Consider the following 25,072-nt stretch of genomic DNA (forward strand, 5'->3'; position numbering starts at 1 on the left):
GCACTCTATAGATAGATAATGAAAGGCTGAGAGCAATTAATTAGCAGTTGAATATTGAATTCTAGAGCCAGACAATCTCTTTGGTAGGAAGAAGAAAAGCTCTTTTTTCATGCAGTGAACAATGAAAAAGCTGAATATCAACCCCAGATCTACTAGAGTGGCTATATTTCAAAGATGGTTTAATGCTCAACCAAAGTGGCTCTTTTATGCTGAGGTCAGGTCCCTGGCTGGGAAATTCTAAGACACTGACCCATGGGATAGGGACAATATGGATGGATTCCCTCAAAGTATTTTCCTCCTCAGACTTCTGTAAATCTTCTGAAGTTGTAGATGTGCCTTAACACTTTCTATTAAGAGCTACTACCCACTATCCCACTGTGGGCTGGGAGTACAGAGCTCTTTCCCCAATAAGGCCATAGTTGCCCCCTTGGGAGATGACATACTTCCTCTCCTGGCTGTCAAGCTTATAAGCAGCATTGAGTTGCAGCATAATCCAATAGGGGATATGCTGAGCCTCAGAAAGAAGGCAAGTATTTATACCTAAGGGAATTGAAGATCCTAACCAGGGGCTGGGGGAGTATCTGTGAGACTGGGTTCTAAATGTGCTCAATCAAAGGGGCAAGAGCGTGAGATTAGAATAAGGGACAAAGGGTTTGATACCCTGGAAAGAATGTAGAGGTTGGGGGAACATTGTTGTGAAGATAATTCTTCGAATCTGGAAAAACCAATGGCCCACATTGAGTGATGTTGAAATGCCTGAATTTTTGTGCCAGATGGTCTAGGAAGGGATTAAAAGGATTAAGACCTGGGCATGCTGGAATAGACATATTATCTGAGGTAAAGGACCACCAGAGGATTATATTTTTTCAGAAGGCCTTGAGCACATGTTCATCAGGAATGCACTTACTGAGAAGTTCCACTCTAGCCCTCCTCTGCAGGCTGGGACCAATGGCTGGAGAGGTTGTCACAGATTGCGGCTCACTAATAGCTATGGGAATGATAGCCCTTCCCTTCCCCATAAAGCCGGAGAGGCCGGGTGATGGTGCTTAGCTATCAGAAGTGGCTGTGTGGGTGTGAAGGAGAGTGGAGCTGTGATGAACATAATGGTTGGAGGGGTCAGAGGCGCAACCAAGAAGACTTGTTTTGCAAAAAGAGTTGAATATGGCTACTAGAACATGGCATCTCTAGGGCTAAAAATTCTTGGGCAGCCAAGAAGGGGGCTGCTTGACCTCGATAATCAGAACACAAGAATGAAGAAGCAGGAGGCTGATAGTGTAATTGCAATAAAAAGTTCCAATCTTTTCTCAGTTTCTGGACCTACAAAAATTTTTTGACCTGGAATCCCTTTATTGAAGAGGCCAGACCACCAGGGAAAGAACTGCAATACTACAAGTAGGCATTGTGATCAATTCTGTACACTTTCCAAAGGGTCTATGGCCATTTCCTGAGGGGACTACACTCTGAAGAAAGGGAAATACCCAAGCATTTTGGGAAATTTCGACTTGACGTTGATACCTCAATACCCCAAACCTCATCCTAGTTCCCCTTTAGAAGAGCAGTATCCAGCATGGAAGAGGCACTAAGCTACAAGTTAGACAAAATTACTCAGCCAGCTGATGCTAATTTTGTTTGTGCCTGGCACAATGCCGGCACACAAATGAAGTGACCTCAGTGGCAGAGAAATGAAGGCTATATAAGACCCTGACATTATGCATACTCGACATGGCCATTCCAGCTACTGCTGCCCCCGAATGTACAATCTGCCTGCAGTGACATATTTTCTATAGTCGGGTTACACTATTCCCTGAAAAGATCTGTTATCTATTATCCACTGGGTAACACGTTGACTCCATTAGTCCCCTCTACTCTTTAAGAGCCAGAATTTTATTCTTCCAAGAGCAGATAACCTATTCTGGTTGTAGATTCATATTTCCAACCCATGAACCTTAGCCAGAACCATTATCCATGGATCCCATATACCATAACACCTGACCAAGGAAACAGCTTTATTGTCAAGGAGGTGTTAAGTAGATCCATGGCCATAGGACTTACTAGTTGTATTTATATATCTCGCCACCACGAGCTACCAGCAGGAATTTTGAATCACCAGTTCAAGAGGAATGCTCTACATGGATGGGGCACCGTCATCCAGAAAGTGTCACATGCATTGAAGCAGAGACTTTTATGTGATGCTCTATTCCAATTCTCAACAATTAATGAGTATAGATAACAAGGTGTGAGAGCAAGAGTGGCCCCATGTGATTTCATTGCCAATGATCCACTGCAGAAACTTGAGCTTCCCATGTGCAACGCTCAAGTCTGGGGTGTGGGAGGTAGGTCAAAAGCGTCCATTGAACTAGAAACTATGGCTGGCTGCCCAGACTCCCTGAGTTCCTTGCATCCAGAACCAGCAGACAAAAAGGGGAGTTATCATCCCATAACCAACCTTGGTCAGCAAGAAAAGTTAAATGTCCAGGCACATGGGTGACTCAGTCAGTTAAGCATCCAACTCTTGATTTCGGCTCAGGCCATGATCTCAGGATCAGGGGACTGAGCCCTATGTCAGGCTCCACACTCAGTGGGGAGTTGGCTTGAGGATTCTCTCTCCCTTTCCCTCTGCCTCCCACCCCTCCCTGGTTCATGCATGCTCTCTCTCTCTCAAATAAATAAATAAATAAATAAATAAATAAAATCTTAAAAAACAAAAGTTAAAGCTTCTGTTGTCCCATTGGGGTGAGAGCTGATGGCAAACAGAACTTAGAGTGGATAGTAGAGATGGAAGCTGATGAGTACTGGCTTCAGCCTTTAGTGTTGGAGTCTGTAGTTTGTCCCACTATCCTCCCTCTTCTGGGTTTCTTCTTAGGAAGAGGGGCTGGCCGGATCCCTGGAGAAAGTGCTCCCTGACCATGTCTGGATGAGTGAATGTGCTGGCGTGCGGGCCGACAGTGGTAGATATGGAGGCGTGCCACTCAGAGTCCCCATACAGAAAGAACTTGCTGTCCAGCTGACAAGAGTGTGTCACCTTCAGAATTTGCCTGTGCATAGTTTTAAAATTCAGACTATGGAGGGAAAATATCTAGTGTATAATGTATATAATATATAGTATATGCAATATTTATACAAATACAATATAAGGTATCTATTATATACATAACATATAATGTAATGAAGTATACATTAAATTAAAACTCTTTAGTTAAACTTTTGTCAGTTTTGACTTTCTCTTATCCTACCTTCTAGGTCCATCCATTTTGTTACAAATGGCAAGATCTCATTCTTTTATATGGCTGAGTAATTTTTCCATGGTGTGTGTGTGAGTGTGTGTGTGTAGCTCTCAAACTACAAAAAGACATGGTGTGTATCCCATCTTCTTTATCCATTTGTCTATTGATGGACAATAAATATAAATAAATATCTTAGCTGTTGTAAACAATGCTGCATAAACCAGATTGTTTTCTTATTGAGTTTTCATATAAGAGTTCTTCATATATTTTGGATGCAAGTCCTTTATCAGATATGTTTTTTGAAAATATTTTCTGCCACCTTTTCTGTGGTGTATATTTTTAGTCTTAACTGTCTCTTTTGCAGAACAGAAGTTACTAATGTTAATGACATTCTACTTAACAATTTCTTCTTTAGTGGATTGTGCTTTTTGGTGTTATACATAAAAAGCCACCACCAAATCTAAAGTCACCTAAATTTTCCTGTTTTCTAGAAGTGTTATGATTTTGTGCTTTTCATTTCTATGATCCATTTTGAGTTAATTTATGTGAAATATGTAAGGTCTGTCTAAATTGGTTGATTGCTTGCATGTGTATGTCTGGTAGATTCAGTACCATTTGTTGAAAAGGCTATCTTTTCTTCAATGAATTACGTTTGCTCTCATGTCAAATATCAGTTGACTATCCTTGTGTGTGTGTGTGTGTGTGTGTGTATGTGTTTTCTTGGCTCTCTCTTCTGTTTCAATTGTTTACTTACTTAGTCTTTTACCACACTATCTTGAGTACTATAGCTTTATAGTGAGTCTTGAAGTTGGGTAATATTGCCTATTCTGGGTATCTTGTCTTTCATAAACATTTTAGAATTACTGTTGATACAAAGTAACTGATGGGATTGTGATTGGAATTGCACTGAATCTATAGATCAGGTTGGGAAGAACTGACATTTTGGCAATATTGAATCTTTCTATCTGTGAACATAGAATATGTTTTCATTTATTTAAATCTTTGATTTCTTTCATCTGGGTTTTATAGTTTTACTTTTATTGATTTTATATGTATCTTTGTATATTTATTTTTAAGTTCTTAGGTTTTTTTGTGCTATTGTATATGACATTGTATTTTTAATTTTAAATTCCAATTGTTCATTGCCTTTATATAGAAAGTAATAGACTGTTGTTGGGGAACCTGGGTGGCTCAGTGGGTTAAAACCTCTGCCTTCGGCTCAGGTCATGATCTCAGGGTCCTGGGATCGAGCCCCACATTGGGCTCTCTGCTCCGCGGGAAGCCTGCTTCCTCCTCTCTCTCTGCCTGCCTCTCTGCCTAGTTGTGATTTCTCTCTGTCAAATAAATAAAATATTTAAACAAACAAACAAACAAACAAACCAACCAACCTCTGCCTTTGGCTCAGGTCATGGTCCCAGAGTCCTGGGATCAAGCCCCACATCGGGCTCTCTGATCAGTGAGAAACCTGCTTCTTCCTCTCTCTGTCTCTCTCTGTGCCTGCCTCTCCACCTACATGAGATCTCTGCCTGTCAAATAAATACATAAAATCTTAAAAAAAAGAAAGTAATAGACTGTTGTATATTAATCTTGTATCCGGCAACCTTGCTGTAATCACTTATTAGTTCCAGGAGTTTTTTGGTTGATTCTTTAAGATTTTCTATATAGATGGTTATGTCATTTGCAAACAAAGACAATTTTATTTCTCCCTTCTCAATGTATACTTCCAAATTCCTTTTCTTGTGTTATTGCATTAGCTGGGACTTTCAGTGTGATATTGAATAGAAGTGATGAGAGGGGACACTTTTTCCTATTCCTTATCTTAATGGGAAAGTATCTGGTCTCTCACCACTAACTATGATGCTATCTGTAGATTTTTTTTTTTTTTGTAGATGGTCTTTATCAAGTTAAAGAAATCTACCTTTATGCCTAGAGAATCATCAACTAGTGGCATGCGTGTGAAGTGTCAACAGGAATTTTTCAGGGAAAAGATGAGCTAGGTGGGACCTGCAGAGGGAGATGGCACAGTGGCAATCTTCTGGAGTATAGGTGGGCAACAGAGGGCTGCTAGGAGGCATTTGGGTACCTGTATGGACAGGGAGGCTTCAGGTGCTCTGTAGGTGGGAGGCCTTCATGTACCGGTACAGTAGACAACCCCAGCTCTGCTGACAGGCCTTCAAGTGTAAGTGAAGGAAGGAAATCTATAGGACATTAATTTCTATGTCAAGAGGACAGTGGAAATACTACTGATAGACTGAGAGCAATAGGTGACCAAACGTTCACATGTTCTGGCCTGTGACTGGAACAGAGCTCCACCAGATATACACACACTTCATCCCCTTCCCTCTGCATAGCAGCTAAAAGTCTCAGGAGAGTGCCTCCCCCCTGCACTGCCCCTCCAGTGTCCTCTTATGAGAAAGTTGAACATCATGTTAACTTTAAAGGAAAAATGCTTAAATTAGTTCTTTTAGAGGGTAAAATTGGTGATTAGATGTAATAAATTGACAGCTACCATGGTTTTTGTTCCTAACATTAGTATTGAATGATAAAATTTATCTACAAATACAGTATATTACACAAGCCTTGGTATGCTCTGTTTTCGTTTTCATTCACATCATCATATTTTCTGATTTATTTTATGATTATGATTTCCATAGTCATTGGAATCATCATTCTCTGTAAATAATGCATTGCTTGTCTGTGGCTGTCAAGGTTCTGTTCTCAGTAGTTTGATCATATGTTCAGCATGGATTTCTCTGGGTTTGTCCTACTTGGGATTTGTTGAACTTCTCACATCTGTAGGATTATGTTTGTTGCCAAATAGAAAGTTTTTAGCCATTATTTCTTCAGATTTTTTTTCAGATATACATTTTTTTTCTTCTCTCCTGGAACTCCAATGACAGACTTAAATTAATCCCACATATCCCTGAGGCTCTGTGAATTTTTTTCAATATATTATCCCCTGTTGTTCACATTGAATAATTTTTATCTGCCTATCTTGGAGCTAGCTTGCTTGCTTTCTTGCTTTCTTTCTTTCTTACTTTCTTTCTTTCCTCCTTTCTTTCTCCGTGATCTCCATTCTGATATGGAGATGTGAGTTTTTTAAATTGCAGTGATTGTATTTTTCAATCCTAAGATTTCTATTTGATTTTTTATGTCTTCTATTTCTTATGATTTTCTCTCTCTCTCTCTTTTTCCATTTGTTTCATGAATGTTTGTACTGGTTGCTGGAACATTTTTATAATAGATGCCTCAGATTTTTTGTCACATAGTTTTAATATCTGTTTTATCTTGGCATTAGCATGAACTGATTTTCCCCACCTATGATTTGGTATTTTTCTTGTTCTTTTGTATGTTGAATAATTTTGGATTTTATCCTGGACAGCTTGAATATGTTGTGAAGTTCTGGATCTTTAAAAAAATCCTAAGGGGAATGTTATTTTTGTTTTAGCAGGTAACCAATCTATTTAGGTTCAGGCTGCACATCCCTGCCCATCTTCAGTGAGCTCTGGTTTCAAAGTTAATTCAGTTTTTAAACCTTTTTCAGTGTTCCTTGGAGCTATTGCGCATGCCTGCCACCTAGTGGTCAGTTTGAGAGCTGGGCAATGATGTTAGTCCCTTTCTCAATTTTTTTGATAGGTTGATTAAAATCTGATGTGCGCATGAACAGTATCTGGGTAAGTCCAGGAATTAATAAACTGCATGGGTGTCTCTTTCCTTAGCTCTTCCCTTTCTGCAATTTCTTGCCGGTTACTTTCCACTTCCATGGGGCTTCCCATTTATTTTTTGTTTATTTATAAGAAAGATATCTTTATTTAAAAGGAAGGGGGAAGGGTCAGAGGGAGTGAGAAAGCCAAGCAGACTCCATGGTGAGTGCACAGCCTGACAAGGGGCTCCATCTCATGACCTGAGATCTGGACCTGAGCCAAAACCAAGAGTCAGATGCTCAACTGACTTTGCCACCCAGGCATCCCTGAGTCTTCCCTTTTTAATCCTTAGGCCAGAACGCTGGGGCTTCCTTACCCTACCCTGATTCTTCAACTGCTGCTTCCAGAGACAAGCAGCAGGAAGGCAGCGGGAGGGAAAAAAAAATTAATAAGAGTTTGACCCGTTTTCTTGGGACCAGAGCTCCATGGCCTACAAAACAGGGCTCCCTCTCTCAAGAGTTTTGGTTTCTATGGGCTCCTGTGGCCATCACAAGGAGATGGCTTAAGGCTGGGCCACCAGTCAATGGAAGAAAAAAGAAGAAGAGAATTGGTCCTAGAGGATTTCCACACTTTCTCTGAATATTTGGAATTTCCTTTTCTGCTTAGTGAGCTGAACTAAAGGGCCTTCCCTGCAGCTCTTTCTATACCTTGGGGCCCAGTTTTGGAACTAAGGTCTTCCCCCCCCTGCCCCCCCCCCCCCACTAGGCTGATGAAAGGTCAGAGTGGATAAAAAGAGAAATTTACCACCAGTTTGGTGGCACTTTGAATTCTGGCCTTCTTCCTCAGCTGCCGGCTGTTTCCCTTTCAGATTTCTTCAGTAACTGCTCCATGCATTGTCAGTTTTTATAGCAACATTCAGTGGGAGAGACAGGGTGGACTGTGCTTGTCTGTCTTATCCAGAAATGTAACTCCTTTATTGAATTTTTTATTACAGCAATTCCATATTTTGTTTACTTTCAAGATGTCCTTTTGTTCCCAAACCTTTTATTTTCTTTGCTTTCTTTCTTCTTTTAATAGTAAGTAATATTAATAAAATTCCTTCAACCAGGTAAAGGCTTACTTATGCTACCAGGGTATGAAAAGAGAAGCCCTTTATAATTTTAAAAATAATGTTTCTTTTCTCTTGAAGAGATTTGCTACTGTCTTTTTTATTTGCATTGTAATATTTCTGGGGTTTTCTATTCTTTTTTTAATAGTTCATTTACTACTCCTATCTCCTAGTGGGGCTATAATATTAGAAATGGCAAAAACATTGATGGTACCTATCTTTCTGTCTGTGTACAGTTGTGTTTATATCTCACAGATTGTGATATACAGTTTTATAGATTTTACCTTTTCTGCCACAATAGGCTATTGAAGTGTTCTTTATTTTCTTGTATTTTAGGAGGCCAATGCTTAGTTTTAGGTTTTTGGGTGGTATTAATGTCTGTCCTGAGAATAAAATCTATAAAATTTTTTCTTTCTTAAGTGCATTAGAATATTCTTCGTATCTTTTTTTTTTTTCTTTTTGTATAGCATCTGTGGATACTGTGAGGAAAACATTATTTTTGTGATTCTGGGGTAGTAAGTTGGTATCAGTTAATAATATCTAGATTATTATCTATTTAATTTCTTTACCTCCCTAACGAGGCTGTGATCACCTTGAGGGCAGGTGCAAATGGTTTCTTGATTTTTGTACTCCCATCATCCAGAAGAGTCAGGCAGAATGTGGGTGTCAGAAACATTTGTTCACATTTTTCCCATTGTGTTAATTTCTTTGACATTTGTATGTATCTCAAGCATGTTTTCCATTTTACTAATTGATTTTCTGCAAAATAAATTCTATTATTAACCACATCCAATACCAATTCAAATTGTTCCATAGTGCGATTCAAATGTATTTTGTTCCTCTTTTGAAGATGGAAATAGCTCATTATGGTCTTAAGCTTCTTTCATGTTTGTTCAAGTGTTTTTAGAGATCAGGTTTCCTAGGAAGATGTTTTGAAGTTCTGTTTCTGTTGGTCATCTAAAGAAAGAGCTTTGATCACCCAAGTTCTGGATTTGGGGTTGGGTAATTCTTGAAGGAACATTCAAGAATGTTCCCCCACCCCCAACCCTCCCACACCCCTGAGCAGAGAGCCTGATACAGGGCTCAATCCCAGGACCCTGAGATCATGACCCGAGTTGAAGGCAGAGGCTTAGCCCACTGAGCCACCCAGGACCCCCTTGAAGGAACATTCTTTTTTTTTTTTTTTTTTCATTTTAAATTTTTATTTATTTATTTATCTTTTCAGCGTAACAGTATTCATTGTTTTTGCACAACACCCAGTGTTCCATGCAATACGTGCCCTCCCTATTACCCACCACCTGGTTCCCCCAACCTCCCACCCCCCCGCCCTTGAAGGAACATTCTTAATCCTCATGTCCAACCAGAATTGAATGATGCTGGCTTCTTGGTTCTGCTGAAGTTTATAATCTCATTTGCCCCATGGAAAATGCTTATTATTTCTATTTATTTAGAATATCAACTGTTTCCAAATATGGAATATGGCTCATTACAAAGAGTTCTCTTCGATTTGGAGCAAGTATCAAAAAACCTCTCTCTAGGGGCATCTAGGTGTCTTAGTTGGTTGAGCATCTGACTCTTGATTTCAGCTCAGGTCATGCATGATCTCATAGGTTGTGGGATTGAGCCCCCCATTGAGCTCCTCACTAAGCTGGGAGTCTGCTTAGGATTCTCTTCCTCTCCCTCTGCCCTTCCCCCTACTTGAACACACATGCACTCTCTGTTTCAAATAAATAAATAAATATTTTTAAAAAATACCTCTTTCTGTAATCATATCAGCAGAGTACTATTCCAGTAATAGGATTGTGTTGGTCCATTGTTCCCTTAAGCTTTTCACATGAGAAAAAATAGGCTATCACTAGATCTTGACCTGAAGTGTAAGCTCACTGTTGTGAGAATTCCCAATCCTGTCCTGGTTTTCCTGGATAGAAAGAGGTAATAGGGAGAGGGGAACTTACATGAATTTTCTCACAATGCCATTTTTCTGGAATGATGATATATTTTTATCTTAACTTCCTTACCTATTATTTGAATCTGAGGATTCTGTCTGTGTCAAGTCTGGTGACTTCATAGTTTTTACTTGCATAATTCTTTTTTTTAAAGATTTTATTTAGTTATTTCACACAGAGAGAGGGATCACAAGTAGGCAGAGAGGCAGGCATAGAGAGAGGAGAAGTAGGCTTCCTGCTGAGCAGAGAGCCCAATGCCAGGCTCGATTCTGGGACCCTGAGATCATGACCTCAGCTGAAGGCAGAGGTTTAGCCCACTGAGCCACCCAGGAGCCCCTCCACTTGCATAATTCTTGATGAGGTTTTCATCTTCTTTGACAATACTGTGGATCATCATCTTTGATCCTATTTTTAAGTCTACTGTCTTATATTATTCCTTCTGCTTATAAAATCCCCTCTGTCCTTTGCCATGACTCAACAATTCTCTTGTGCAAAGCCCCAGATCAGGACACTAACTCTTGTGTTAGCTTCTCCTTTCTTGATGCTGCATATTCCTTTCCTTCTTTCTTTTTCTTTTCTTTTTTTTTTTTTGAAAAGATTTTATTTCTCTATTGAGAGAAAGCGAGCACAAGCAGAGGGAGGGGCAGAGGCAGAGGGAGAGAGAGAATGCTAAGCAGACTCCATGCTGAGCAAAGAACCCAGTGCAGGACTTGATCTCACAACCCTGAGATCATGACCTGACCAGAAAACAAGAGCTGGACACTCAATTGACTGAGCTCCCCAGATGCCCCCATATTTCTTTATTCTACAAAGTTATGATCTTTAGAAAGAAGAAAATGAAAATATAATCATTTGCTCTGTGTTCTTCAGGTTTTTCCCCAGGTCTTCAAAGTCCCTAGATGTGAAGTCCATTGTCTTTTGATTTTTTTTGGCCCCCAGGTGATGTGGTTGAAATTCATTTTCCAGGTCCTGGGTACATTTCTTAAGGCTTTTTTTGTGTTCTAACTCATGTTTCAGAAGGAGAGCATATCTGCCATTATAAGACATGGTATCTAAACCAGGCATTTTGGTTATAACTTCCCCCAGCTCAGTCAGGCTAGTGTAAGCACTGAAAGCAAAGTTTTAGAAGGATCTGTAGGAATATCCCAAGAGCATGCAGAAACAAGGAATATAGGAGACAAGAGTCCAGACCTGAGAGAACATCTGGAACCAGAGTTATTCTGGTTTTTCAGGGCTGAATTGTCTCACCTCTGTGCCTCTCTGTCATCTGTACCTACACTTCACTTTTGTGCATATGAATAAGGCCAACTATGGCCGCCTCCAGCTGAGTTTCTCATCATTTCCTCATTCAGGTATATAGCAGAGGTTGGCTCCTATCTCCAAATTTCAAACTCCTGTTGAGGAAAATCTGTTGGCTCAGTTTTGGGTCAATCATTTATGTCAAATAGGAGTGCAAAGGTACATCTCTGTGAGTGCAGTGGTAGTTCTCAGGAAAGGGAGTAGTCTATAGGTTGGAAAGAAATCACAAAAGGTCTCTGACACAACATCTTCGTAAGACTTCATTGATTGTCTTGCTGTCCCGGACATGGCAACTGTAATTTTCTACCCAGTCTGTTCATCTGACTCCTCCTTAGACTCTGGGATCTTTCTTTCCTCCTTCCTTCCTTCCTTCCTCCCTCCCTCCCTTCCTCTCTCCTTCCTTCCTTTCTGCCTCTTAGAGAGAGAGAGACTGTGTATGGGTGGGGAGGGGCAGAGACGGAGGATCCCAAGCAGACTCTGCCTGAGCACTGAGTCCCACACAGGACTTGAACCCAGGACCCTGAGACCATGACCTGATTCCCCAAATCAAGAGTCAGATGCTTAACTGACTGAATCACCCAGGCACCCCAACTCTGGGATATTTCTATTTTTCCAGAATGCCAGGTGCTCATTCTTGAAAGGCAGAATCCTGAATAGCCACAAAATGGCCAGAGATTCCTCATCCTTTAATCTTTCTCTCTGTATACCAGTTCCCTCATCTATAAAAAGTGGACATAATAATACCTATGGTTCTTGGGAAATTAAATAGGTTTGTGTATATAAAAGTATCTAGAATTGCGCTTGGTATAAGGGATATGAGCCATAGTCTCTCATATTCTTGCACTGGACACTAATTTATCCCTTTTTCCTTAAGAATGATTTTCTTTTTTGTGGTTTCTTTTCTTTAGTGACATTTATGACAGCACACTGTCTTTGCCAAGCCCCCTGTCTGTGGTTTGCAGAATTCTGCTACTTGAAGATTAGAACAGCACTGGCCCATTTCCAATCTATGAGAAACTTTCCATGTTACATTAGTTTCCCAAAGATCACTGACAGAAGCTTGTTGATTCCATTTGAAAATTCTTTTTGTTCTTTGAGCTCCAATATGTTGGCCAAAAGATTTGAAAACACTAAGAGAGCATGGGTGCCTTTACAGTCTCCTAATAAGTGTAAACCTTTTATTCTCCATGGCAGGTTAATTCTGTTCTTCTCAGTCCAAGTGCATGCTCTTAGAGCAGAGACAAGCAAATGAAATGTAAGGAAATTCACTTTTCATCATCCATCCATCGTCACCAGTAATTCTATGTTTCTTCCTTGGGCTTTTCTGGACTCTCAAGGGTAACTGAGAAAGCCTTTTGGAGAGTCTTAACATTTTGAAAACAATAGCTCACTCTGTTCCCTGTTTTTCATGTTTCTGTTCATCAATCTTGATCATGTTTTCCTATCCATCTTTCGAGTGTTTTTCTTTTTAATAATCTGAATTAATTACTGCTCAGTGGGCAGATCTAATGTTTTCTTGAGTTTGATTCGTTGACTGACAACATGATTAACTTATTCTACATCTAATTCCTGGGGGGTTTGAGGCAGCTATAGCTACATTGTACTAATCATTACCCACTGCATTTTCATTATTTAAAATAGCAGACAGTTGCTTGAGGGCAGGGAACAAGACCCATCCTTTTATGCCATCTTTGTCTAGAATGGAGGCTGGCCAGAAAAGATGACCGTGGCTGTATCTATTGTGCTTTACTAATGCCAGGCACTTGAGATGTATTATTTTATTCAATCATCACAGTAATGTATGGAAGAAAGGGTGTTACATATCATTTTTTAATGGATGAGACAATCGTAATGTAGAAGTGTTAGTTAATAGGCCCAAGATCTCTGTTGTAAGGGGTAGGACTAGGGATCAAATATCATTGATCAAACCCCAGGGTCAGGCTCTTAGCCATGACACTATACTGTCTTGCCTAATGAGGAACCCTAGCATGATGTTTCAATGTAGCACACTACATTTTCTTTCTCACCAGGGTCATTTACAAATATAAAATGAAATCACATTTTTTGGAGCATTACTTCCTTCCTGAAAAAGCATCATGATTTATAATTCTGGCCACTCTTTCTCTTAAATTTCTGAGAGCTGCTTTCCCAAATCTAGTACCTACATTCATCTTCCCAACTGTTCCTTTCTTTGCTACCATGAGATGATATGATAATTTTCTCTCAAGTTTCTGTAATTTACACTTCATCAGCCATTTCTTCTTGGTGGTCAGAAGAAAGTCTAAGGTGACAGTTCTGATCACGTCCTTCACCATCTGCCACTTCTCCCTCCAATTCAGTATCTTTTAAGTAGGACAGACTCTTCCATCTGTTTGTTCCCAACTTGAGTTCCTTCCTGCTAGGACTTGGTGATGCCACAGAAGCATAGTTCCCATGCTATTTTAATTTATCTTAATACATTAGTTGGATGTCAAAAACAGTAAGTATTGTTTATGATTAAAGCAATTAGTTTATTTGAGTGAATCATGACTACTGTTATTGAAAAGTCCTAACTGCTCTCTGGTACAGGCACTTTTCCCATGGGCTTATTTAGGCATTTCATTCTTGGTCCTAGACTAGTCATCATTTAAAATACTTATCTCTCCACTCTTGCATTTTCGGGCTGCATTTCTCCCTGAGGGATCCCTGAAAACACCAGTCTTGACTACCTATAACTAAAACAATTCAAAGATTAACAAAGAAGTACTTGGCACCAGCTCAGAATCAAGGCTACATGGGTGATCCTTTCCTTCCTTCTCCAGGTTGGAGATGGGTACCTGCAAGGTTCTGGCCATTCAGTGGCAATCCAAATGATTATCATAAAGTTTATCCTTCAAACCAGTTTTTCTAGACAGTGACATAGAAGAATGGTAAAAAGACCTTTAAGCACTGGGGTTTTATAGTTAGAATTTAAGGGTTGTAGACACTGGAAAAATACTCTCAAAGAGGGCTGAAGCTCTGAGTTCTATCTGTGCTCTGAGTTCAGCAACAGAAATGATAAGGGTACTGCAGTTGGGTTGTAAAAGAACAGATTTGCCCCGTGTCATGGTGTGTGTGTGTGTGTGTGTGTGTGTGTGTGTGTACATGTATATGTACGTGACAAGATTTGCTGTTCACTGCAACCACGTCTCTTGTTTTCCAGCTTAAAGTCCTCTTGCTGAGACCAGTTGGTCTCTGGATGTGGGCTTGGGAATTAAGCATCACCACACCTTAGAGCTCACAATTTTGTTATCTTGAGTTTTGCTCCAGAAGTTCAAATCCAATTAGTTTACACAGTTCCTGTGTCCTTGTCTCTCTCTTAAAGCAAACCTTCACTGGGGAGATAAGTGAAATTACAACCCAGGCTTCTAGGTTGCAGACCCTCCCATCTCATGGGTCCTTGTTTTTTCCTGAAGTTCTGGCTGATTTTCTGTTCTGCCTCCCCTGGTGGTGTGGAGTTGCAATTCCTTCTCCAAAATTCAGAATCCAGTTTATGTCCTTATACCATGGATGTCAATGTGGAGTTTTAAAGGTCACATAGCTAGTCACGAGAGGAGCTGGGACTTTAATCCAGGTGGACTTTACATCAAAGGGCAGTTGTTTTCACGACCCTGTGCAGCTTCACTGTGGGTGGCTCTCACCACTGTTCTATAGAGCACAAGTTGTTGCTGTCTCTCCAGGGTCCACTCTCCCTAGTAGAGATGTTCCCCTGAATGCCCAGTTCCATCTGCGCTAACTGTTGAGTTTCATTCTTATGTGAGGCAGGTGTTAAAGGAATCCTTTATTAAGATACCGGCTTGAGTCCTGACACTGCCATGGACAAAGCACATTTCTATCCTGTTTTCTATGATGTTTTCTTTAGGACATATTTTTCTACTTTGTCTGAAAGGGAGAGCTGCTGTGTGATGGTCCCTACCTGCCCAGTACCTGCTGAATATAGCAACAGAGTCAGAAGACAGAGAAGATCAAGATTGTCCTAGGGTGTCCCCTGGCTTCCCCACCCTATATGTCTCTAAAGATGAGACATTTGTGGAAAGGAGCTGGTTTAAGAAGGATGCCTAAGTGAAAATATGGGGAAAATGGGCTCTTTCCAGCTCTGTTATGCTTTAAAGCTTGGAAAATCAGGAGCCACATGGAAGATTAACCCAATCTGTTTATTGCTGTGCTTACCCGGGGACAGACCCTCTGAAGGTCCTGCTGTCTGACTATCATTAAGAATGTCACCATCATCAAGTTCAATCAGGCCCTGATTCTGGGGCGGGATTGCTTTGCAGGGAGACATATTCTTAGAGGCTCTGTGGTGAACTGGTGACTTTAGATAGAGCCAAGAAGGGGAATGTGGTTTTGTTTGGCAATAAAATGAGATTGTAGCTATCAGGGAAAAAGAGGAAAGGAGAGAATTTCTCATGAGAGCTCTTAGGATGGTGTCAAGACCCCTAAAGTTACAGCCTGTGAGTGACTAATTGGATCAACCCTAGGAATAGGGACAGCCTGGGTGAAGCTTTGAATAATGCATGAGGACAAATGGCTTCGTGTGGCAGTCCTGGGCAGGCTTGCCACATTTTACAATGGGAAACTAGGAGAGAATTCAGAATTTACCAATCACAAACTAAAGACGCCTGATGTTTTAATTATGTTATCTTATTAATCTTAAAAAAACCCTTCCAGAATGAATACTGTGATTTTCCTCTCCATTTTATGAAGTAGGATACAGATGCTCAGAAAAATTCAGTAATGTGTTTAAAGTCACACAGCTGGTCATGGCCCATGATTTGGAGATGGTAGGTCAGTGTTAATTGTCTTATGCATAGGGGAGCCTGAGTGGCTCAGTGGGTTAAAGCCTCTGCCTTCGGCTCAGGTCATGATCCCAGGGTCCTGGAATCAAGCCCTGCATCCGGCTCTCTTCTCAGCAGGGAGCCTGCTTCCTCCTCTCTCTCTCTGCCTGCCTCTCTGCCTACTTGTGATCTCTGTCAAATAAATAAATAAAATCTTAAAAAAAAAAAGAATCTAAAAAAAATTGTCTTATGCATAGTTTCATCCAGTGGTGACCCTGAACATAGGATCTGCTTTCTCTATCTCTCTCTCTCTCTCTCTCACACACACACACACACTGCAAATAATGGCCTGAGAGCATCTGTAGAGAAACTGATTACCAGGACACAGATGAGTTTACTGAGAACACATTACCAATTAACCTCATTCCTTTTGGTTATAAAGCTACTGGATGTAAGAAGTTGTGAAGACTGACCTTAATTAATTGTTGCCAGAAGTAGCAACTGTGACTGTGGGTCACTACTCATGACCTGATGACCTGTAGAATGTTGCACTGACTCCCCATCTTTGCAAACATGTCCTAACTTATTTGACCCCTGACTCTTGCTTACAACCCTGTGTAGGTTCTCACATTCTGACTCTATATGATGCAGCCAGCCCCTGATGCATTCACTCTTGGATGACTGGCTCTGGGTTTCAGTTTGCCCCCATTTATAACTCACAGAGTCCCTCAAATTTTGGTTATGCCCTTTCTTACATCTTCTCTGAGGGTGGCCTGAATTTCAGGCTCTTGTGTAAACCTGACAACCACCTTGGACAGGTGAGTAGACAATAGCTGGTCGCTGAGAGGGGAATGAAAATGAGTAGGTGGGCAGAGCTAAGTTTTGTATCTTGAGAGGACAAATAACGTTTTGATTTGGAGTAAGGTGAATGGGCCAAACATGCCCAAACCTGGTTCACAGAAGGAGACAAATAAGGCACCACCTTGACCTTGTGACAGTGAGCACGTGCCTGAAGGGGATGTGACAGCAGCTGTTTTGGTGAACTATTATTGTGTAACAAATCAGCTCTAAATGTTGTGGCTCAAAACAAGAATCGATGCAGCACGAGAGCTTGAGTAGGGCTTAGTGGGGGAAGCCAGTGCTGCTGAATCACCATCAGCTGGAGTGGGTCAGCTGGGCTGAGGGCGGGGTCCGGGGTTCCTTCCTACACAGGCCTCTTTATGCAGAGCCCTCCCTGGCTCCCCGACTGCCTGTTCCTTCCCAGTATGCTGGCGGGACTCCCAGGGAACCAAACCAGATGTATTGCCTTCGACGAGCCTAGCCTCACACAGAGTCACATTCTCTGTGTTCTGTTTGTGGAGTCCATTACAGCAACCTGTCCACGTTCAAGAAGAGCAGACGTAGACCTTAGTTCATGAGGGGAGAGGTGTCCATGTCACACTGTCAGGAGAGTGGGTGGGATAAAAGGCATGCTTGTGACCATTTTGGGAAAATGGAGTCAACCACCGAGGCTGTCAGAGAGCGTGCAAAACAGAGATGAGATTATAAAATGCATTCCCAGACTTCAGTGGCGGGCTGCCTGATTGATTCAACTATCTCAGAGGGATAGGTTCTTACTAGGAGGCGATTAGCTGGTTCTGGGAATGCTCATGGAAAGGTAGTGTGTTTTGTCCCAAGAGCATTGAAACTTCCGGGGATACAGGTATCCCAGGATCGGCGTATTCCTGCCCAGGTGCAGCTGGGGCACAGTTAGTGTCTTCTGTCTTCACCCTGGTACGATCTGAGGCTTTTCGAAGCAAAAGGCTCCTGACCGGAGACATGACAGATGAAGGTCCCCGGAATCTGTGTAGGACTTTGTGTGTGTGTGTGCATCGTGCCTTCCAGAAAGTAAGTGGTACCACAGAGCAGCTAACGCATCTGAGGGCTAAGAGGCACTGTGATCTCTAAGTCTTTGGGGCCCGTTCAACAGTGTGGTAGGTTTTGGCCTTGCCCAGTGACTGGAGCAGAGAGGCTCAGGCCCTGAAGCCTTACCTGGCAACATTGTGTTTTAGGGAGAGATTTCTAATGGTTTACCCCTGCTTATCAGCCTGATGGGGTTTGTTCTGGGCAGAAGGAGGCCTCGGGTAACAGCTCTACCCCTTTTGTCTCATGGATCCTCATCCCTGTGGATTTAGCAAGCCAAAGCTCCACTAGCTTGAGGACAGGGTGAGGTTTAAACCTTTTAAAGTCATTGACTGTGTATTTCTGTAAACATAACTTTGTGTGTGTGTGTGTTTAAATGTGGGAGAAGAATTGTATGGAGAAGAATATTGGGTTAGAGAAGCACACTGCCTGGGGAATGATAAATGTTGAGCGAATCAGTGATTATATGGTCTATTTGTTAAAGGAATTGGTACCTCTCCTAAAAGGTCCCTGTCTCTCAAGGGGGAAAATCGGCTTTCAGGGGTGTTAAACGTGTCTGCACCTGTGACGGCTTGCACCTGGTTGGGATAAATATGTGTGTATGTAGGGTCAATGTCACTTTAAATATGTGATTTTCTTCCTGAGTCTTCACTACCCAAGAGAGCAGGAATCAGTGGTTTTTCAAGGCTGCAATATTTCTATCCATGAGCAACAAAACTTGAAAGTTCAAGCATTACCTGAATATAAAACAATCTTATAAATTTATAAATCTTATAAATAAAAAAATCTTATAAATTAAATCTTTATAAATTTATAAATCTTATAAATAACTTCCTTAGGATTCGGCGTTAAATTAACCAACTTCACATTTTCTGACATTTGTCAGTCAGACACTATTTATGGTGACCTTACTCTGTTTTCAGTGCTGGTTTAGAGGTTAGGCAGGTGGCAGAAGAATAATCAAATCTCTGTCCTCTAAGAGCCAGTGACTAATTTGGTGAGAAAATAAACCTGTAAACAAATGCAAGTGTGTGTGTGTGTGTATCATGTTCTGAAGAATTGTAAGTGCTATGAAGAAAAATAATAAAAATTGGAGAAAGGGGACATTTTAACTCAGGTTGTCAAGGAGGGTCTCCCTGAAGGGTGACATTTGAGAAGAAAACAGCTATTTGGAGACCTAGCAGAAGAGCATTTCAAGAAGGTCTTGATGGGAGGAAGTAGGCAGCTTGGAAGGATGGAAGGAAGGCTACTAGCTGGTGGACAGAGCAAAGGAGCAAGGAGAAGGGAAGGATTTTGGAGATAGAGGCAGGGATGTAATAACACAGGGCCTTTTGGTTATGATGGAGAGTTTGGTTTTACTCTGATATCAACAAGAAGCTACTGGACAGTTTTCAGTGAGGGGATGGTGCAATGTGGTTTGCAGTTTAGGATGACCACTCTGGCCATATGGGAGGCCTGGACTGGAGAATAGCATGCGTGGAAGCTGGAGTCTGCTGCTTTAGTCCAGATAGGAGGTGCTGGTGGCTTCGTCTAGGATGTAGCCACAGAGATGGTCAATAGTGACATGATTCCTACTACTTTGTGAAATTGAACAAGTTGGATTTATATGAGGTTTGGATGTGAGTTGTGGAGGAAAGGAACAAGGATAACTATCTGTTTTTTGGCCCAAGGACTGAGTGGGAGGTCCTATCATTTTCTGAAAGGAAGGACTGGGAGGAGCAGCTATAGAGGGTGGGTGTGGAAATTAATGTTTGTGGCCAGTCTGAAGTCAAGGTGATTAGTGGACTTTACTAAGTAAAAGTGTCTGGTGGGATATGTGGGTCAAGGTGGAAATCAAGGATGGAATTTGGGGGTTAAGAACCTGGAGAAGGCACTCACACCAATGAGACTTGATCAGTTCACTTAGGCCAACAGGGAAGATACAGAAAGCAAGAAGGCCAAGAGCAAAACCTGGGGGTACACTAACACTTAGAGATCTGTCAGTGGATGAGGAGGTTGCAAAGACACTGGGATAGAGCTGTTACTGAGGGTAGAAGGAATCTAGGGGTAGAGCTCTAGGAACCGGGAGAAGATCCTTCAAGAAAGACTTCAAAATCGGGCTCCTGCAGCACTGCTGAGATGCCTCATACAAGAAGAACTGAGCATAAACCATTGGGTTTAGCAGTATGAATGTCTTAGATGCCTTGATAAAAAGCCGTTTGCCAAGTAGTGGGGAGAAAATTGGAGGGGGGAAGTAGATACAATGAGTGTGGAATTTTTCTATGAAGGCGAGCAGAGAAATAAATGAGCAGAAGCTAGAAGGGGATGCATGGTCAAGTGAAATTGTATTATTCTTTTTATGATGGGCAATATCAATGTATGCTTGGAAAAGTTGGAAGTGAGAGAGAGATGAATTTAGTGATGCAAGGTGAAATTGCTTTTATTTGATTGCATGTTGTTTTCTGTCTCTGTTTTAAGGTGAGGTCACAGGTAAGTATGGGAACAGGTAAGATATACTAGGGGATGTAGCAGTCATGACTGTTAAAATTAGATATTGACTTGGGTTTTAAAGACATAAACCAAAAGTGAGGCCAGTGAGCATTATTGTGGGTTGTTCTAAAGAATGATTTGACACAGTATTTGGCAAATTTCTTCCATAAAGGGACAGGTAATAAAACATTTTTGGTTCTGTGAACCATATGGTTTCTGTCACACTATTCAACTCTGCCATTGTGGCATGAAAGCAGAAACAGACAATACGTAAGTGAATAAATGTGGCTATATTCCAATAAAACTACAAAAACAGGTTCACCTTTGGTCCAAGGATTATAGTTTGCCAACTCCTGGTTTAGCTGCATCAGTGTGCATGTGAAGCAGAAGATATATGGATAGTAAAAGAAAGATATTTTTTTCCTCCACCTAATGAATACAATGGAGTTAGAGAGGGGCCAGGAGATTAAGGGAGTGTACAAAAGATTAAGGTAAATCTGTGTTATTATGGGTCAAAGTGAGGCAAGGGAAAGAGTGAAGACATGATAGCCGTGATGGACAATGTGAAGAGGGAAGGATCTAGACTACCAGATCCCAGTAAGATCAGAGAGTTGGCAAAAATGGCAATACCGAAATTAGTGAGCTGGGAAGTGTAGAGGTAGAGAGGCTAGATAGAAAGGGGATCCATGAAAGTGAGATAGTCTGGAAGTGGTAGCAGCAGCATGGAAGGAAAGATGAGTGGAGTGAAGGATGTCCAGAAACTGAGAGAACAGACTGTTGCTTGGACCAATGTATTCCAAGAATAATTATGTAGATAGTGTTGAAAAGGATAAGTCTGAGGCCCAAAATCTTCAATCAATGAGAAGTGTGCATGAGTCAGCAGATGGCCATAGTGATGAAGGGCACTGGGGGTAAAGTCTGATGACTTGGGGTTCAGTAGAGCTTGAGTTTTTGATGGAGGAAAGGAGGCATTTCAGCAAAGAGAACGAAGGATCCTGACCCTACCTCCACGCACAGTGCTACAAGGCCTGTAAGGGGAAGAAGGTAGCTACCCCGGGAGGTTCCGCAGGGTAGTTGGTGTGCACAGTGAACAAGCAAGAGATTCTGTTACATTAAGAAAGGGAAGGAAACCAAGAAAGTCAAAGATCAAAGCCCTCAGGGAATTTCTTGATGATGGAGTATGAGTTTCAATGGTCACAGAGGCCGGTCTCTCTAAGTTGAGGTAGTGGCCCTACAGAGTACATGGTGGTAAACCCCTGTCTTCAGATACAGTGTGTGGGTGGATAGTGTGCCATCCAGGAGAAGCAAGGAAATGAAAGCTCAGGGTAACTGTCCCTTCTCTGATATGTAATGGTAATGTTTCCAATTCTTTTTGTTAAAGGAAATATGGTGACCAAATCACACCTCTCAGAAACTCAAACTGGTATGACTAGAATCCTGTTGAAATAATTATATAAAATAACTTTCTAAAAGTTTATATTTAATTGAAAAATTTTATGTCTTACTTAAATTCAGGGTAATTGTCTCCTTAAAACATTTCTGGAAGGGAGAAAAAAAAACATTTCTGGAAGGGGGAGGTGAAAGGTTTTCCACCTGTATCAGAATTTTCAGCCTTGGGGTGGGGTAAGTCAGACCTGATGATGGTAGGAACGTCGGGTCATGTGGAGAAAAGTTGGCTTGGTTACTCATAGGCTTTTAGGACTTTTCTGAGGAAAATTATGGGTCTAGGTAAGAGAATACATTTTAGAAGTGTTCTTGTGCTCAGGAGAGGGGCATCTGTTAGGACCTACTCCCTGAGGCTGGTTTCTTTTTCAGTGGCAGAAATAGTCTGTGGTGTGTCCAGGGGAATAAGGCACAGCAGGGAGGGGCGCTCCACAAAAGGTTGCTGCTGAGTGCATCCTGGGAAATGGGAGCTCAGTTTTGTGTCCCAATGAATGGCTATGTTGGCGTTTCCTTTGCTCACAAAAAGGAAAAGGAAAAAGAAAAATGCTATATGATAAAATGTCTCGGGACATCAACCTTTTGTCTGTACTGTCATTTGCAAATATCTTCTCCCATTCTGTGGGTTGCCTTTTTGTTTTGTTGACTGTTTCCTTTGCTGTGCAGAAGCTTTTGATCTTGATGAAGTCCCAAAAGTTCATTTTCGCTTTTGTTTCCTTGGCCTTTGGAGACATATCTTGAAAGAAGTTGCTGTGGCTGATATCGAAGAGGTTACTGCCTATGTACTCCTCTAGGATTCTGATGGATTCCTGTCTCACGTTGAGATCTTTTATCCATTTCGAGTTTATCTTTGTGTACGGTGTAAGAGAATGGTCGAGTTTCATTCTTCTACATATTGCTGTCCAGTTTTCCCAGCACCATTTATTGAAGAGACTGTCTTTTTTCCATTGTATATTTTTTCCTGTTTTGTCGAAGATTATTTGACCATAGAGTTGAGGGTCCATATCTGGGCTCTCCACTCTGTTCCACTGGTCTATGTGTCTGTTTTTATGCCAGTACCACGCTGTCTTGGTGATCACAGCTTTGTAGTAAAGCTTGAAATCGGGTAATGTGATGCTGCCAGTTTTGTTTTTGTTTTTCAACATTTCCTTAGCAATTCGGGGTCTCTTCTGATTCCATACTCCTCAAACTCAACACACAAAACAGATAATCATATCAAAAAAATGGGCAGAAGATATAAACAGACACTTCTCCAATGAAGACATACAAATGGCTATCAGACACATGAAAAAATGCTCATCATGACTAGCCATCAGGGAGATTCAAATTAAAACTACATTGAGATACCACCTGACACCAGTTAGAATGGCCAAAATTAGCAAGACAGGAAACAACGTGTGTTGGAGAGGATGTGGAGAAAGGGGAATCCTCTTACTTACACTGTTGGTGGGAATGCAAGTTAGTGCAGCCACTTTGGAGAACAGTGTGGAGATTCCTCAAGAAATTAAGAATAGAGCTTCCCTATGACCCTGCAATTGCGCTGCTGGGTATTTACCCCAAAGATACAGATGTAGTGAAAAGAAGGGCCATCTGTACCCCAATGTTCATAGCAGCAATGGCCACAGTCGCCAAACTGTGGAAAGAACCAAGATGCCCTTCAACAGATGAATGGATAAGGAAGATGTGGTGCATATACACAATGGAGTATTATGCCTCCATCAGAAAGGATGAATACCCAACTTTTGTAGCAACATGGACGGGACTGGAAGAGATTATGCTGAGCAAAATAAGTCAAGCAGAGAGTGTCAAGTATCATATGGTCTCACTTATTTGTGGAGCATAACAAAGAACACGGAGGACATGGGGAGATGGAGAGGAGAGGAAGTTGAGGGAATCTGGAAGGGTAGATGAACCATGAGAGACTATGGACTCTGAAAAACAACCAGAGGGTTTTGAAGGGTCGGGGGTGGGAGGTTGAGGAACCAGATGGTGGGTAATAGGGAGGGCACATACTGCATGGAGCACTGGGTGTGGTGCAAAAACAATGAACACTATTACGCTGAAAATAAACAAAACAAAACAAAAAGATTAAAAAAAGAAAAAAAATGTGTCAGGACACTTTGGGAATGGAAATTAGGCCATATTAATAAAATTTTAATTATATAATTACGTTCTTCATTTGGGTGATTGAGTGAGAAAAATTTTTTATGAGCGATTACTGTGAAATTTTATTTACTCTTTGGTGGTGGGTGAAGGCAGGATGGATCTTAAAACTATGGATGTAAAGCCACAGACTGTCCTAGAAACACTTGCTACTAGACTCATAGAATTTGCTAAGAAGTTCTAAGCCATTTTAATTCTGTACTTTTTCCTTGGTGCATATATGTGTGTATTTGCTATATTTGGAAAAGACTCCAGAGTTGTACCAAAGATGACTGGAAACCAATTTAAATAATTTGGAGGAATGCCTAAAGGAAATGAAATGTGGAGATGTTTCTAGAACTGCAGAGGTAAGTAGGCTGCTCCAGCATCCTTCTGGAATGCCACATCAACAACACCATCTTATTGGAGGGAAAGAATTTTCATTTACGATTGTAACTGATGTCTGTGATTAGTTTTCTACAAAGGCTAGAGGTTGCTAATGGATTCTAAGAAATTGTCAGTTTTGAGTCATCTGAATTTTTAAAAAGTGCCAGAAATCTCCAAGAAAATGTTAAGAGAATTTTATGGAAGGTGTTTGAAGAATAGAGTTAGGCATGTAGGATTATATAACAAAAGGACTGAAGCATTAATTCAGCAAATAATTAGCATTTATTATGAATTTCTTCTTGTCTGTTTGCCAAACATTATTCTAGGAGTTGGAGTAAAGCAGTAATCCAAACTGAGAGCTATCCGTACCCTTTTGGAGCTTACAATGCCCTGGAGAAAGACAGACTGTACACAAAGGAGAGAAACACAGTGTGTAGGTAAATGCTATGGAGAAAAATAAAGCTGGAACAGTGAGGAAAGAAGGCTAGGGTTGGGGAATCCATTTTAAATAGGATGGTCAGAGAGGCTTTTCCAAGAAAGAGTATTTCAGCAAGAACTTCAGGATGTGAGGGCGCCAACGTTCTATAGGAATGGTCCAGCAGAGCGAATGGCAGTTACAAAGTCTGTGACCATGGAGCCTTTCTGAATATAAGCTCCTTCTGGCTAAAACATGCTGGTAGGCCAGCAAGACTGTGAGCAGGAAGATCTGTTCAGAAAT

This window comes from Meles meles, chromosome 13, assembly GCF_922984935.1.
Source record: "Meles meles chromosome 13, mMelMel3.1 paternal haplotype, whole genome shotgun sequence".
Taxonomy (NCBI): domain Eukaryota; kingdom Metazoa; phylum Chordata; class Mammalia; order Carnivora; family Mustelidae; genus Meles; species Meles meles.